At 27.9% G+C, this 6,000-nt stretch overlaps 1 protein-coding gene across 3 annotated transcripts in view; it reads left to right on the top strand.

Moving 5' to 3' along the window:
- Positions 1-4,055: 4,055 nt before the first annotated feature.
- The window catches only part of LOC103575830 (synaptotagmin-5), a 35,781-nt gene continuing 33,836 nt past the window's right edge, over positions 4,056-6,000 (top strand). For 2 of the 3 annotated variants that reach the window (XM_053737672.1, XM_014444475.2), the window contains exon 1: positions 4,099-4,288. The gene's annotated coding sequence lies outside the window, so the exon portion shown is untranslated. Of the gene's footprint in view, positions 4,079-4,098; positions 4,289-6,000 lie in introns of those variants that run through there. The other variant, XM_053737665.1, reaches the window with a different exon arrangement.

Below are 6,000 nucleotides of genomic sequence, written 5' to 3'. Positions count from 1 at the left end.
ATTTTTCGACTAACACTTGATTTTTGAAAAAGTTTAACAAAAATTATTCAAAATAATGCTCACTTATATTTACAAAAGAGATTTTATAATGTTTAGAAACCTTTAAAAAATAAATTTTTTTTTATAACATTTTGAGGGTACCCTGTTTTGTCCCCGCGCCTTCCCCTACACTATTTCACAGTTAAATCACTTGATGCCGAGTAGTCACTGTTTTAAATAAAGAGAGTAAATTAAATTGAAAGTATCAATAAATTTCATACGCATACACTTTTGATAACAAATTGAAAAATTTTGATTTATAACTATAGTTGGTTACGAAAGTTCTGAATTCTTATGTTTCAACTTCAGGTTGTTTTTAGAAAAACCAGACTTTTATTAACTTCTCTGATTGCTAAAAGAATAATTGAAATCAATTACCGAGGATTGCTTCCCTTTCAATCAGCTGAAATCGCAGCCACGTATTGATCAAGTTTCAAAGACCTTTTTTGTTTCCGGTGTTCAAATAATTATTTTAACGCTGAAATCCAAAAGATTATATGATTTACTTCTACGTGTTTTGAACATCATTTAATTACTACCCCACGAATAGTTTAGATTTTATGATGATTTTAAAATTAGTTCATGCTATCTAACACTTTTCCTGCATTATAACGCGCATCATTTTCTCGGGCATCATGACGGGCAGTTTAAGGCTTTCAAGCTTCTGTCCGTATGGTGTATACTATTTTTCTATTCAGCAGCGTAAAGACAGTTAGTGACTAATGGCTAACGGCACTCTATCGGGACAATCGCTGCAGTTTCACATATCGGTGCGCATAAAAAAAATTTTTGCTCTCACTGTTATAGGTGGCGTGCTTGTAGTTCCACCAATGCATAAATCTTGAACTTTTGGTCTCGAAATTGATGCCGAAGATCCGTACTTTAGATCGAGATTTAAAAAAATATAATTTTCTATAATCATATAAAAGAAAATAATAAAAATCGATTTTTTCATTATCTCACAAAGTAACGGTCGAAATTAATTAAATGAATAATTATTTCTCATCACATTTTTTTTTCTTATATTTTGTATTACGTAAATAGAGTACTCTAATAAGTATTTCTGAACTCGTAGAGCTCAAAAATATATGCCCATAAATATCACAGAGTTTTTAGAGCTGTTGCATATATTGACCAGATAATAATTAAAAAATTAGCCCGTGTTAGTTAACAATAATTAAACCACTTTGAGATGATAACTTTATTTGTTCTATAATAGCCAAGGGATCCTTAATTTAATTCGTAAGTTACTTCATAACTTTGACACTTTCTACGCTGTTGAAACTTGTTACCAAAATGAAGTTTAGCTGTCATTACTAATTTAAATTACAACAAATCCATCATTTGTAATTTGTCCGGCTAAATTTTTTGTTTAAAGCGACGAAAACCTAATAGTAAGTCAAGATGATGAGTTTAGTACAAAAAAAAAAATTATACTTCTGAACTTTATTTGAAAACATAAAAAAGTTCCAATCTGCCTTAATTTAGTATAGAGTGGAAAAAATAACGTAATGTAAAAATAAAAAAAAACTTGCAAAATTTTTTACATCATAAGCGAAAAGTCAATAGATATATCTTTTATTCATGAAATCGCTACTGTAAATAATTATACGGAGTTTTGGTAATTTTATAATTATTTTAGCCAACTAAAGATGAGAAAAAAGTCAATTTATTTAATTGAAATAAATTAAATATACCTACTTTTTAGTAGATTTCATAGGAATCTAACTATTGTATTGTTTTAATCTTTGATCAATTTGATTTTTGGTGTACCCAATAGTAAAAATGAAAAATTTCAGAAACATGAAATATAATTATAATACTTAATCATTTTTATTCCTATACAATATAAATTCAAGATAAAACGAAAATAAAAATGAGAATAGTGTTATTCATTAGATTTTTATCTTCGTTCGTCATTTAAGTTATTTTTAATTTTTACTCATCCAATCAGATAATAACAGTGAAGCTTGAAAAGAATCTTGAAGAATACTAATTTTATAAACTTCTCAACGAGCTGATCGATTAAAAAATAAAAATTTTTCAACGATTTTCAGTCTACTTATTAAAGTTCAAAAGAGATGTGATTTTTCAGATCATTACATAGTAAATGGAGCAAAACGCAGAGAAAATTTATTTCTCACTACATTTCTTCATGCGATATGCCATTAACATTAGATCTGCCTCGGGTATTGAGTGATTGGAAATTATTACCAGTCATTTTCGCACAGAAAATTTTTCTTTCTTGATTGTATTACATCAATAAAGGACACATGTGCAAAAATTTTCCTCTCACAATTTTCCTTTACCACGTAATACTTGATATTTCTTTCACGAGATAGTTCCCTTTAGATTAAACGTGACCAGAATTGTAAGAATGTAATTGTTATAATTTTACAAATAATTTTAAAAAATAGAACAAATTAGATCTACATATATCTATGTAAATCTATTAATCCATTTTTTGACAGGTCATGACAACCAAAATTCTGTATCGTGCTGGTCACGAAACTTCTTTTTCCCTGTATTTTCTTAATGATAAATTTGATAAAATTCAAAGATTAGATAAATCAATGAATAAGTTTTAAAATTATGGTTATTTTAAATTAAAAAAAAAAAAAATTGAAAAATCTACAAGTGCACACCTTAATTGCTTAATTTATTTTTAATCACTACACTATAAAAAATCACCGCACGGAAAAAAGAGCGGTTGAAATAGTATTTATTATAGTTTCGTATAGTAGTAAAGTGCTGCGACTCTGAAACTGTAAAAATTGCATTTTTATCCAGGCATAACAAATATTACAGATTCAAACTCGATATTGTCCAGCTCTCTATATTAAACAGATTTTATAATTTCGCAATTTTTTTTTTTAAATTACAATCTCACACTGTAATTTTTTCTACAAATTCTTCAGATTATATTTCCTGAGACAAACAAATTTTATTATTACAGTTTCATATGGTAAAAAGCATTTCTTTTGCTTGAATCTATACTCCGAAAATGCTAACATATGAAATATAAGCTACAATTTTACAGTATCATTCGACAAAAGAGATTTTTTTTTTTCAAAATTCGATATTTAAAATAATGATAACTTATAGCTTAAGACTAAAAAATTTACAATTTCATTGAGTAATATTTATTTTTTTCTCTTGAATCTATACAATAAAAATTATTATACCTGTAGTTTCATAATAATTTTTTTTACTTATTATTGAATTTAATTGGGTTCATAAATATTCATACACGCTGAGAATTTTATGGTGATAATTATCATCTCATGATGGTAAAATCAATTTTTTTCTCGCGATACCTTTTAATCTTATAATTATAGTAAAATTTACAATATATAATATGTTAATAGTATTAAAATACACGATGGCAATAGTTACCATCCCGAGTGTTAAATTAGTATAATAATCAATATCACAAAAATAATAGCTATTAACATAGAACACAAGTATTACAATCATTCGATGATATTGTTTATGATACAGTGATGTTAGTTATTGCTATCTCGTGACCGTAATCATTACAAGTTCATGTGACAAGTAACATCATCTCCGATGGGAATGACTTACATTAAGTACAAAAACTCAAAAACATTCCACTAAAACTAGTTTTTAATCAATAGTTAAGTGTATTAAGCAGCTATCAATTCGTTATTTACTTAAAATTTTATTATTTAATGTAAATATTTTACACGGAAAATATATATATATATATATATATATATATATATATATATATATATCACTTATAAACAAAAAATATACCCCAACTCTCACTTTAAATGGAGGTGGCCATTTTTTTTTAATTTACACAGTGCTTCAACATATTGACTGTTGGAAAAAGTAATTATTAAAAGTCACGAAAATATTTTAAATTTAAAGTAAAAAAAAATAACCTTAGAAAAAATAATTTTAGAAATTATTTGAAAATTCAAACTTTATTCGCGCGTTAAATTGTAGCATAGAGGGCGGACGAACATTAAAAAATGGCAGCTCCCTTATCAATGAACAGTTGGAGGTTAGAGTACGTACTTTTATGGAAGTAAATAAACAATCGAATATGTACATTTTGATTTCATTGAAAAATATAGGACTTATACTAAAGTATATAATTAAAAAGTTGCTGAGTGACTTTTGCATACACGATGGTAACTATTACCATCGCGGTACAGTAAACATTGCTATCTAAAATTATAAATGTTTCTATCTGTGATATGAGTGACTACTGTTATTGGTAAGAGTGATGTTTATTTAGGAGTATAAATAGCTAGCATCATATGATGGTTTTTTATAGCATTATTGCAGAAAATTCTAAAATTACTATACAATGTAGTAAACTATTAAAAATCCTAGATGACAATCATTACCATCGAATTCTCAGTACCCTTAAATATAATTTGTGACAGAATCAGTTATTCGCATGTCTAGTTCATAAATATTGTTCGAATATGATGAAAAATATTAATATTCACCTACTTGATGTTGTAAAGCTACAATATAAGGCTAATTTTTCTTACTATAATATAAGTTCCTAGCAGATCCGAATTACGGTAAGTTACGGTAAAGTGCGGTGATACTGCCGCGTACCGTAAATTATGGTAATTACCGTAATTTACCGTAAGTCGGATCTGCTAGGGTTTGCAAGAGCTTTTAAACTTTGATTTTTAGTTTCCTCTTGCATTGAGCTTCTTCATCTATACACAGTTAAAAATTTTGTGTCAATTATTTGACACCATAAAGTGTAAATTCAACTAAAGTTGAATGTGTCATCTGATTTCAACAAGTTTTTTGTGCTATTACATATATGATCAACACAACTTATTTTTGTGTTAAGAACGGTTTTCAGATAATTTTGTCCTAGCTTTTCTCTGAAATAAAAGCTCTAAACGCAAAATAAAGACACAGAACCGATGCTTTACTCTACGAACTAGCGAAGTGCACTTGAATTTTTTGATAACTTCCATTTGTTTACGAGAAAAGCTTGGACAAAGTTCCTATTTAATGTACAAGTGCAACAGAGATAGTACCGTTTATCCAGTTGAGTGCGAATAGAGAAACAAATGAAAACGCGTCTTAACTCAAATTCAACACAAAATAACAGTCGACTAAATTCCAAGAATTGATACGGCGCGAGCCGCGGATTTATTACATATTATTTTTGTTACTTTAACACAAAAACAATTTTCAATGTTCAAATGACAATACTTAATTTGTGTAGATGCTAACACAATCCTCTAGTCCTGCGATTTCTTTTTTTAAATAATTATTAATTAAGCAGAAAATTTGCAACAGGACACAAATAAAAATATTCATCGCAAGTCTTTACCTACACGAGGATTTACAAATTATAACAAACGAAAGACAATTCCGCAGCAGTTTTAAATAAATCTTATGGAAATGTCTCTCGGAAAACTTCTGCATCTCTCCTTCTTTATACCACTATAAAACTTTCAGCAAATTAATGCAAAATTGCAAAATTTGGCTTAAAGATTTTCATGTCATTTGCACATGAATTTACATGCTAAAATTTACGGATATCTCACTGAGACTAATTGATGAAATTATTTAGTACAAAATCCTTGTGAGAAGCTTGTATGTGTACAAATGTTAATAATGATTCATGCATATGGCTTTCGGCAAATCTTCGTAAGCCACACTATGATTCTTTGTTATTCTACTGCCTCCGTAAACTCATGATAAGTAAAGTATCTGATATATTTTTTTTACGATACATTAGAGTAAAACATGGCATAAAGTCCTTTGGTGAGTCTTGCACAAGGCTCTAACGATTTAAATTTTTTTAACGTGTCATAGCAAACTGACATTGAAATGATCTAATTAAAGTAATGAATAGTTTCGTTAAAAAAAAAAAAACCCTTAAATACATTTCTCTTCATCTCCATGACTAGATATATCCCCTTAACAAAGATATATACTCCGAGCTTT

This window comes from Microplitis demolitor, chromosome 1 (genome assembly GCF_026212275.2).
Source record: "Microplitis demolitor isolate Queensland-Clemson2020A chromosome 1, iyMicDemo2.1a, whole genome shotgun sequence".
Lineage (NCBI taxonomy): Eukaryota > Metazoa > Arthropoda > Insecta > Hymenoptera > Braconidae > Microplitis > Microplitis demolitor.
The sequence above is the reverse complement of the archived record's forward strand: the minus strand, read 5'-3'. Positions and strand labels throughout refer to the sequence as shown.